Genomic DNA, 12023 nt, shown 5'->3' with positions numbered 1-12023 from the left:
TCTGTTACACCTTACGTACAAAGTTAGTGGAGATCTTCGCTGCATTCCAGTAAGGGACAGAGCAACAAATCTGCTGGTTAATAATTTATCGCTGTGTGAACCTGCTGAATAACAAGTATGCTAGAAAGGGGAAAGGAAAGGGCATGGCAAGAGATTAACTGAGGACAGTCAAAAGTCAAACAGAAAGGATCAGGGATGAGGCTGGAAAGGTCAGGTGGCAAACAGGAAGGCTACTGTAGTGCAAACACTGTCCCTCAGCAGCACAGAGGCCAGATGCACCATCCTGCTCCCAGTTCACCCTCTCCGCTCCACGACCAGAGGTACTGCAGGTTGAATAACCAGCTACCACCTCCAGCTGAATTTTATGGCTTGTCTGCTTAGCAGAGCCCTTTGGATTCACTACATTATTTCACCTTCCCAAGACTCATCTCTCAGCTATTCCCAAAGCATGTCCTTCTCTCAAGGAGACAGCAATAGTGATCCTTGCAGCCATGAAAAACACACATCCCTGTGCAAAGTGCTGTTCTCTCCACTGGCCTCAACTACCAGTCCCAGCAGCACTGGGGTGATAGGGAAGGCGACTCAGCTCAAGTTATAGAGAGAACTTTCTAGGAGCAGAGTTCTCCAATGCACCACTACTTCTGCAGCACAGTGAGGCTGGTGGGGCAGAGCACAACATGCGTCTGGTAGGACCATAAGTAGAGGTTTGTAAAACAAATGTCCCTCTCCTAGAAACCCATGAGGTATTCACTCTATCTCTGTGACAGTTGAAGACTAGTGGTCTAGAACAGCAAATATGACCACTGCCACCCAGGCTCTGGCTGTCACATACCACCTCAGCTAGATAGTAGTTAGCTAGGTAAGCACCAAAACGGTTTGTAGGCATAACCACATGGACACTGACAGGATTTACAGTGTGTTTTTACTAGTCAGTGGACAGTGGGATGCTCAGCCTCATGACAACAGTGCCTGGGCAGGTAGTAACCCCATGCAGATTGGCACAGGGTCTACTCCCATGCTAAGCACACCTCCAGTAGGGAAAGCTGATGAGAACAGCTCCTCAGAGCGGAGGAATGGGCTCCATTTCATCACCTGTTGACATAGAAAGGGTATGGCTTTACCAGCTCACTCAGAGCATGGCAGCAAAACATTATACCATGGGATATCTGCCCAGAAAGTAGGGAGTTGGTTTTGAGAAAAGTATAATACTGCGTGAGTGCCACAATTCAGAGATGGAAGAACTTTGGCCAACATAAACAAAGCAATTATTGATATATTTACACGACTGAGGTTAATGAATTGTCATCATCCATTGGACTCAATTGCCTTCTCTTTACTCTCCACCTCAAATTTCAGTGTTGACCCAGACACAGATTCAGCTCTGAAAAGTCTAATTGATCATCATACAGTTTTGTCCATTATGAAAGGGAACATTGGAAAAACCTGTGATGCTCAGAATAGCATTTCCATCTATGGGGCCATGGTACATCAAGAAATAATGCAACAGAGACACAGCTTGGCCTTTACTGTCTAAGTAACAGTCCTTACTCCAGCTGCAGAAAAACAGTATTTTTTCCTGCATCTGCTCATGCTAGACTGATGTGAGCTTAGCAACAGCAAGAAATTTGCCACATTTTTTTCTCCCTCTCCTGTAGAAGACCCTGGTTCAGTTTTCAGCCGGCTGGGAAGGAAGATAAGTGAGGAAGGGCAACAGGAACCCACTTACCAACTATCTGAGGACTCAGCAGGCTGGCTTTTCAGAAGCAGAGAGGAGTTTGTTACTCTTACTGCTTTTTAAAATAGTAAGAAGTGAAAGAACGAAACAAGCTATGGCTTTTTTGATGGCCTCAGCAGGATTCTATTGCTTCACAGTGTGCATGACAAAAATAAACAAATATGCCTACTAAAAACTCTCCTATATTTGCCTGCATACAAGCATGAATTGCACTCCAAAATATTTTTGCAGTCAGTGTTCTCATTAAAAGCAATTAAAATAAGCTGGAACACTTTGCCAAAGCTGAAGATATCTCTGACAGTCTGATTTGGGCAATTTACCTTGCGGCAGCTAAATATCAGCTGAAAATGAGGGCACTGATCAAACAGAAAATCAGTATCTCCCTTTTCTCTCCAAACTACAGCAAGGCATGAGCACTGGGGTGGAGGAGAAATCGGAAGTGGTGGCTTCAGAGAAAAAGGGATGGAGAAAAGAGGAACGGAAGTGTCATCACTGGCCAGTGATTTGATGCCTAACAGAAATAAAGTGTTCTGGCATTTCAGTTTTTCCATGGAACCAGCAGCAGAAGAAGGGAGGCATCAGCATGGTGCAAAAGCCAAGGTTCCTCACCACCGAGGCAGCAGCTGTGGTGCAATATAGCAGAGCATCCTTCTAGGAAGAGTGTTGCTCTCAGCATGCACAGGTTGTCTCTGGCTGAGTTTGAGGACCATTTATACGGTTCTTTTTGCATGTGACATGTCAGAAAAACTTAAATCTCCACAAGACTTTGCTGGATATCTTGAGTTACTCCATTTCATTTTACCTGACAGACCCTGCAGGCCTCTATAATCCTGCAGCTGCTGTTCTGGTACATCCAGACAAGTCTCTGTCTCCAAAAGCCCAGAAAATACTGGACTTCCCATCAAAGCGCAAGCAAACCATAGCTGCCAGTGTGCAAAACTGAACTAAGCAGGGACCTAAAGAACATGTTGCCAAATGACAGTCAGCTCCCTCCGAAGCGAAATAGTGAATGGGGAGTGGGATACTACATAACTGACAGTAGGCAGGTGAGGGAGGCAATCACCCAGGTGCAAGAAAGTAAGGCATTTTTGTTCCCCAAAATACTGATGTTAACCCCAACTTAATACATTCTTGTGCAGACAGGGCCAAAGAGAGAGGTTTGTTTTTTCAAATTGTATAAGAAACGCGAGGGTAATTGTGAACACAGTTATAAAAAGGTGAGTGCCACGTCATGGCAGAGCTGGACCTTCTGTTCCCCCATGCTGGTTCAGATCAGAGGGATGCGCTTCAAGCAGACAATGAACAGGCCTTCATCTCCACCACTGCACAGGATGGAATCTCAGCCATCCCATTCTTCAAAGCTGGCAGCCAAGCCATAGAAAATACGAAGATCTTTTCCTCCGGGACTTTCTAGGAACTCATTTCAGGCAGATTCCTGTTGCTGAAAAGGACATGCATCAAAGCATTATATATCCTGTGGGAGGAGAAGGGGAATTCTTTCACAGACATCATCTCTTCCTCATGTAATTAAAAAAAGTCAATGGGAAACAAATCCAGACATGAATATTTATCTTTGGCTTCCTGGTAAGAATTTTGCTGCACTAATTTCCTTGGCCTCCTTCCAATTTGCTTATAGAGAGAACCCAGATACAGTGGCTCCCCATAAGGATTTAGGCACCTGGGGACATGTAGCCTGGGAACCTGTTGACCCTCAAAGTATCTGACTGGACTGACATATGCATCTTCATCTAACGTATACCCTGAAGACTCACCCTTCAAAGTATTGTGTTCCATAAAGGGTAACACTACAGTTGTTCTATTAATGAGCAGTTCTGTGAATCTGCCTGCTGGTCCCTTCCCACACACCACCCTCATCACAGGGAGATGTCTGAAGGGGTAATATGGAAAGCGATCTATCAGCTCAGCTGCATCGGTTTTAGACATCGGCAGGACCCAGGCCTCCTGTGGACCCACTGCACACGGGTGACTTTCATTGTGTGAGGCCAAACAGTCAGGGCTTGGGAAGGGACTACAGACACACCCCAAAGCAGCATTAAAGATGGCACCCTACTGTGTTTCCTGCTTATCCATGTGCTCTTACCCCACAATGCTCTCCAGTGCAGTTCTTTCCATGATCTGAGCAAAGAATGAGACACAGCCTAGGTCTCCCTAAGAAGGCCCCATGTCCCTGCTGCCAGTCCTCCTCTGTCCAAGCATGTTACTCTGTACTCTGACTGTTTATGTGTGAGAGCCCCGGCCCCTACAGCAGAGCACTCCCTCAGCCCACTTCTTGTGCACAAAAAGCTCTGCTCAGAGCCAGGCAAACTTGCAAAGTCAAGGACCACCAGGTTACGAAGAATATAAGTTAAACTTCTCTGTATAACCCTATTTCCCAACTCCACCACTCCAAGGTGTAAACTCTATGATACAGACTTTATATGCAAAAGGCAGCCTGCTTTTACCCTATGAGTTTTTGGTCTACACAGAATGAACTATAATGTGTAATCTGTACAGGCTCAGCATTCCCTCCTGCTTTCCCCATATTTATTTACCACTCTCTATGCACTCTTCGCCCTGAACATACTACTATTCATTTCCTATTGTAGTACTCCTTCCATTGTAGTTGCTCCTTCACAAACATTAATGTAATTAAGTGTAACATGCTGCAATTAAGCCTCAAACTTTTAGAACATCCAGTAGTCTGGGCTTCTGCTCAGTCTGGATTCCCCCCATGTTACCTGAGGCCTCTGTGCTGGTAAACTGACTGCTTGACATTACATCTGTAGGTAGTGGGCAGTCAGAAACTCTCAGCAAGTGACTCCAACTACCTTGTTGACTGCAGGAAAAGACTCTCCCTTTTAAATAAGAGCAGCCTATTATGAGATGGCTGCTCCTTGTCGTCATTCAGTGGTTTCCTTCCATCTCTCATTGGCTTCCCTTTCCGGACAGGCATTGCTCAGCAGCTCAGGTAGAACATTCAGCCTCCAGTGCAGGAGGATGAAATGGTACAGGCTGCACACAGCATTAGTTCACCAGCAGTGCATCAGAGTTGTCTCTGCGCTGAGAGTGGGAAAGAGGCACAGCAGCAAGCAGGGGCATGAGCTCTGCTAGGATAATCCCTCCCCACCAGTGAGTCAGAGACTTTAACCTGCTCATATTACCTCACACAGAGATAACGTGACTCAAGTGCTACCTGATCACTTGATAACTGTAGTAATGCGTGTCTTATTGCAAGCCAACAATGTCCTACTGTTCCCTGAAAGTGAAAATACTGCATGCGGTGTGATGGAAAAGCAGAATGAGTCCAGGTAATGTCTCTTCTCTTCTCAGCTCCTAGACAGCCTGAGCTAGTGTGTGGTCAGCAGAGAAGGTAGGGACACATGTGAGAAAATAAGGGGAAACAAGAAGGGAAAGGAAGAGATTAGAAGGTACACGTGCAGAAGAGATGAGCTGTTTAGCCTTTTGGAGATACAGCCTATAGGAGAGAAGAAAGGAATAAATGTTCTCACTGTCCACTTGGATAGGAGAAGAGAAATGGGATGAAGCTGTAAGGAATTAGTGCTAGACACCATTAATTCAGGAAGCTGTTATCTACAGTGCATGGGGATGCTGTGGGAGATTGTGAAGCACATCTTGGTTCCAGCTGGTTTAGGTAGTGCTAACTCTGTCTTGGGACAAGAGAATGGAGCTGTTGACGAGGAAGATCCTTCCAGGACATTGGGCAAAGCACTTACATGCCCACTGGCTTTCCCTCCTAATTGGGACAGAAGAAGTTGGGCATCTCCCCCTGTACTCGAGCCTGGTGAATAACCTCTTGCTCTAGGACTATCAGTTGCTCTGTTCCAGTCACCTTTTCCTCCTGTGTCTCCCTCATCTCTACCAGCTCCTCATTTTCATCATCCTTTCCTGTTTGTCATACCTAGTCTTGTCACCCCTAGTCCCTGTCTGTGATCTTTGCTTTCTTCTCACCTTCCTTTTCATCAGTTTCTTCTTTCCTCCACCTCTTCACCTTGTCCTCCCTGCAGCCTCAATCAAACATCGCCCAAATTCTTCTCCTCTTACCTCCTATCTTTCTACATTAACAGTCAGGATGCTCCTCCCTTATGTCATCAGAAGTCACATCTAGCCATGATGATGTGGTAAAGAGACTCAACACAAGTTCCCACACATCTGGGGCTCAGCACCAGTGGTGCAACTGCAGAGAAAGCCTTGGTCAGTGAGGAGGGATCCCTGATACAGCAGCCCAGGCTCTCCTCTGCTCCAGGGCTATTGAAAGCCCTAGGAGGGTCTGGAGCAGAGACAATGGAGGCAGAATCCTGGGACAATTTAGCAGCCAAACTCTTATAAACCTTTGTCAAGCAACCGCACACCACAGCTTTTTGGAGCTTAAAGCCTGGTTAGCCCTGGATCATTTTTTTAGCAACGGTAGCAACCAGTAACACATCGACTCCTTCCTGGGAAAATGTCAAGGCCCACCTCCAAAGTACTCAGTGAAAATGCCATGAAAAAGGAAAGGTCATTACAGGGAAAATCAATGTCATTTTCCTAGACTTATTCTTAGAAACAAATGTATGATTTTAGTCAAAACATTAATAAAATAATTAATTAGTAAATTAATTCATCATGCTGAAGCAAGAGACCTAGCATGAAAAATTTAAAACAAAATACTGACTGGCAATGTTATTAGTAACTAAACGGGAAGAAAAAAGTCAGACAAAGTGCTGGTTAACCTTACCCATCGCTGCCCCTAATATACAGATGGCATTTGCACGACAGCATTATCCCTCCTGTCAATTTAATCGCCATGGTCATGCTATTACAAACTTAGTGGGAATTTTGCCTGAATAAAGGCTAGGAAAAATATTGAGCAAGGACTTGGGATGTTGCCTGATAAAATCATGGTGCAAATAAGAAAGTGCAATAGCACTAAGTGTTGTATCTTATGAGGACTTTACTTCCTCGTCAGTCAGGAAGCCCAGGTAGTTTACAGAGCACACGAGATCAGGAAGTCCATCAAGATGTTCCTGGCACAGATTAGTCACAGGACTGTCTATCCAAGGGTCAGTCACATGTGTGGAATATAAAAAAAATAAAAAAGTAGCAGCTGACAATCTGTTGGTCTATGGTCATAATTGATGTGCACTGTAATGCTCTATGGATTGCACAGCACACGCACACATGCCTGTTCTCAGACCGAACATGCTTCATGCCGGGAAGACAATTTTTGTGTAAAACTAAACAACAAAGTACAACCTGAACTACAAAGCAGAGAGGTGGGACCTCACTGAAGAGCTGCCAGCATCTTCTCCTTTTCAGGCAGATGGCAAAATCACCATAAAATGATACTTGAGGAGAAATTTGGCAGTAACACTTGTAGGAGTGTTAACAGACCATCCATCCAAATTGAGGAAGGAAATGTCAAACCAATAACCCCAGATTGTTATATCAGCATACAGGTTTATCCCCAGAGAAGGAATAAAATTCTTTGCAGTAGAAAATCAGCAGTTCTGGGTTAGATGATTGCAAAGTCACGTCTAGCAACCCAACTGTTCAGTCAGCAGGGAAGAAGATAGCACCACATCCACCATCCCATCAGCAGGAGATATATCATCTTCTGGGTGGACATGGGCGGATGACCCATGCTACGCATGATGAAAGAAGAACAGATATTTGGCACTACTGACTGCCATTTGATCTGCTGCCTCTCCCAGGTGCTTATGACTAAGTGATAGCCAGATCGACTGTTTTTTACCAGAGAGAACATTTGTTTCCTGTTAGTATGAAATTGGCTTTTATTGATTTCCCTACTTTTTTTACATCTTAAAGACAAGCCATCTAAATCACACTTGCACTTCTGCAGCAAAACTCAGAGCACAGGGCCATATTCACAACAAAGACTCAGAGAAGTGTGTCATAGGAAAGAAAAGGCCACGTGAAGAGGATGAAGAAAAGAGCTTTTCATGAGCAATCACAGAAGATGAGACAAACAATGGTAACCAAACTACAAATCTGAAAGCATGGGCCTATGTTAGGTAGCCCGGCAGTTCAGCCGTTTTCATATTCACTCCTGATTTCTGAGTGTTAATCCTTTTCAGTAATGGAAAATATTTCAAAATATCCCAAGCCCCATCACTGCTCAATGAGGCATTACATTCATCTGACTGTAGGCATTTAACAAAAGTATTTACAGGTCAGTCACTTGGATGTGGAGTGAGAATGATACCACCACAGGGCTCTTTCACAACCTGCTATTTCTCTTCCCAAGTGTAGCTGCTCGTGAAGGTGCTGCCTCTGCATTAGGATGCCATCTTGATTAGGATGCACATGAGAGCCGGGGTCAGTGCTGTCTCCACGCTGACAGGGTTTCAGTTCACATCCTCTAGGAAGGATGGAGCAAGAGGGCCTGCAGAGGTGAAGATGTTCTTGCTGTCACAGGGGCTCAGCAAGATTAGGAATGAGAGGTCTAATGTCTAATGAGAGGTCTATAACCAAACGTGCACTCTGCAATCCAGAGCATTGAGATCCTGTACCGCAGCATCTCATGTTCCTCCATTCCACAGCCCAGTCCCACCACACTCCTGCTTAGTCTGCCGAATGCAGATAGTGCAATGGGTATTCATGTCACCGTTTCCATAGGATTGCCCTGCATGGGATGACTTCCCCACCAATGTTATCTAGACGGTGGATCTGTGCCTTGCACTGTGAAGGAAAGATCTCTGTCTCATAAACTTTGTAGGTATTAACCACTGCCACTTCAAATATTGTCCCCACTATTTTTTGTGTCATCCATGTGATCTGTCAGGGAGCAGAAGCCATGTGAGGGCATCCTTACACATGATCGTCAGGTTCCCCTAGGACAAGAGATGAAACATTCACTGCAAAATATTAAAATAAAACAATCCTTCCTTCTTTAGAGACAGATTGTGAACATGAAAGGTGTGTGTAGTCAGATGAATGTCATTGCCAGATAACAACATCTCGCACAATAATGCAGTGTGCAGAGCCTAAGCAAATGCCAGTTACTGATCACTGCCACGTCAGTGCATTGCAAAATAGTGATTGCTCTGCCTGCTGTTGCCATACTGTGATTTTGCAGAACCTCAAACAGCAGATCCATGAGCAGCCTCTTAGACTGTGCACAGGGAATATGTCTCTGCTTTCCTTTGAATGTGACCATACCTTTATAGCGGGCGATGGCAAGTATAATCACATGCGAGAAAGGAATGGAACTAAAGCCACACACCACAAGAAGCCTGGCTTAAAAAATACTGTCTGGGGCATATGAAGAGAAAGTCTGTGGCCCAAGGGTTTATAAAGTGTAGCTAAACAGAGCAAAGGGCGACACTGTGGGGTTTTCTTCCCAGAGCTAAGGTGGATGCAGTGGGAACCTTCTGAGCTCTTTAGATTTCCTAGCGTCCTCCAGCCTCTGCTCTGTACAACCCTACCTCAGGCAGGCTCGGATGAACACAGAAGTGACCACAAAGAGTTAAAACTGTTAATGTAAATGGATTTATTTCTGAAGTAGAGGCCTATTTCCCGCCCTGATTTGCACCCTCATTTCTACATAGGGCAAAAAACCTTTTGTTTCGTATGTGTACATATGAGTGTCAAGCAATGTCCAGTGCCAGACACAGCCACCTGAGCAGTGGAGGAGGAGATTTAGCCCTTTCAAACCATGGGAGCTGCAATAGGAAAAGAGCTGGTTTCACATCATATGTGAGGCTGTCAAATGACTCCTCAAACTGGGAAAACACAACCTTTCTAGCATAGATTTAAATCCAAGAGAAATATTTATTTTAAAAGATAACAAAGGATTCACAGTTGCACTGTCATTAAAAAGATGGTAACAAGCAGGCCCATGCAAAAGGAACGTCTCACCCATTACCCACGTAGGTTCAGGGAGTGTCTCATCCATATCCCACATCTGCCCAGGTATTTCAGCAATTACTTCAGCAGAGATCAGCACTTGGTAAGCATCTCCTACCTGAGCTAGGGCAGCCTGGCCCAGACCTAGGGGTGTCATGGCAAGTGCAGGTTTAGGTTGCACCTACACAACAGTAAGGGGTCTTAGAGCAGCAGCCTGCAGCCAACTTTTGGCCAGCCAGTTTGGGTATGCAGAGCAGTGTTTGCATACTGGCAAGGACCCTGGCAGAGTCTGCCTTCCCCTATAGGAACCTGGTCTCCTTTGAGCGCTTGCTGCCTCAAGATTGAGTCATTACTGCTATCACTCAAGCCACTGAGAACATAAGCATGCTCAGACACAGTCTGCTATGCCCATTTGAGATGCAGTGTGCCAGGTGTCCTTAGCTTCTAAAATGAAGAGGCAACCCCTCTTGGTTGCATTCAAATTGGTGCATCAAATGATGAGGGAAGAAAGGCAGAAAAGCAGGAGATATGTGTCATGCCCTGGGCAGGGGCTGGAGGAGTGTCTTATGGAGAAGTCAGCAGACTGGTACTGGGAATATTGGTGCTTAATTCCCATTGCACAGGCCCTACATGACACTGAGACACACATTTCCTCTGTGACACATAGGAAACAGTTTCAGCTGCTTGCACTCCAATTCCCCATCTGGAAACAAGATCATCTGATGCCCACTGTTCCACTCATGTCACATAAGGACCAGTCCACTGGCATTCAGGGACTTGCCTAGGTGCTCTCATCATGGGAACCAACTAATCAAACCCTCAGAAGAAGGACACCTCAGTACACTGTGGCAGATGATGTCTAAAGAGAAAGCAGCCTGTGTTGGAGAAGCCTCAAGTCCATGAAAACGGAGCCTGTGCCATGCGCAGTGCTCCAGCTGGGAATGGCCTGATGAAAGCAGTGGGTACAGCAAGAAAGTGATGGATGGGCTGGTGCCTGGAGCTTCTCCGGTGGCATCTGGGAAGGATCCTGTTGCGGTTGTTACCGTGGCAGCCAGAGCTATTATCTGATGCAGGTGGGACTCTCTCATCCACTTTTTCATTTCTGATGGTGAACAGGCTGCCAACCCTAGACTTCTCTCCTCTGCTAAGCTCAAAATACTGGGTTGTGTCTCCCTATGTGCCAGATAAAAAATATTGCAGAAGGATTTATTCCACATACCTATAATATAGTTCACTATGAATCTCCTGTTTCTCAGAGTGTCCTCGAAGAATGCTTTTCTTATCAAGAGCACCGAGTGATGGGGTACCCAATACATCCTGCTTCTCTGCTGCAAGTGTGGTTAAATACCCACTCAGCTGATGAACTCTGTGTTATAAATCGTGAAAATAATTCTCCTGCCTTCAGCTGAGCACCTCCACCCCTGAGCATCCCTCTGTCAGTACCCAGGCATCACTTTTTTAGTTTCTGCAAAGCAAAAGTAACACATTTGCGAAAACATAACTATACATGATGGAGTGAGGGCTTTTGCAGAGTACAGCGTAGAGCAGGGGGGCAAATCCTCTTCTAGAGCAAAACAAGGTGGCCTCATTGACTTTGCCTTGCACTGACAGGGATATGGCTCCTGTGCCATGTTTCCTGAAATAGGGAGCTGCATGTCTGGCTCAATGAGAGCAGGCTGTCCTAGCAGTGTTTAGAAACTATGTAAGTGAAGAACATTTTTATACAGGCTAATTTGACATGCAGCATTTCAGGAACTTACAATTTATTCCATTCACATTTCTAGCCAGAGACAGCATCTTTATTTTTATGGTTTGTGAAAAAAAAAAAAAAAAAAAAGAAACCCAGCAGATAAAAAAAAAAAAAGAACACTGTGGAAATACTAACATGTGTGGGTGGTTGGTATGTAATACCCCAACCACAGGGCAACATTTGGTCCCATTGACCTTTTTGCTCAAATTAAGGTAATTACTCAACTCCTGACAATAGTCTACTGTGTTACGTCTGTGGATTAGCCCATAGAGAGGAACATGACAAATACTTTATAGTTTGACACACGCAGGTGACTTCAGACTTGATCCAAAGTCTAAGGACAGACCTTTTCTTATGAGCAGAATTATTAAACCTTGATTAGACTTCAAGATACAGAAAGACAGAAAGATGGAAAGGTGGATAGGTAGATAGACAGACAGACAGTTAGATAGATGATAGACAGATAAACTGTGTGTATCAAAGTAGACCTACTCAGGAAATTGCTGTTGTAATCTCTTTCTGAGGGTAACAGATTTTCTACAAACTGGTTAGAGTTTTTTTCCCAAGTTTTTTTTTCTTGGATTTTTCTACTAGGAAAATCCAACCCGTATGTTTTAAATCAAATAATTCAGTATGACTGACTGTTCGTTGTGCTGCTGATCTGTCCCAAAA

This window comes from Cuculus canorus, chromosome 3 (assembly GCF_017976375.1).
Source record: "Cuculus canorus isolate bCucCan1 chromosome 3, bCucCan1.pri, whole genome shotgun sequence".
In the NCBI taxonomy this organism is placed as follows: Eukaryota; Metazoa; Chordata; class Aves; order Cuculiformes; family Cuculidae; genus Cuculus; species Cuculus canorus.
Note: the sequence above shows the minus strand (reverse complement) of the source record.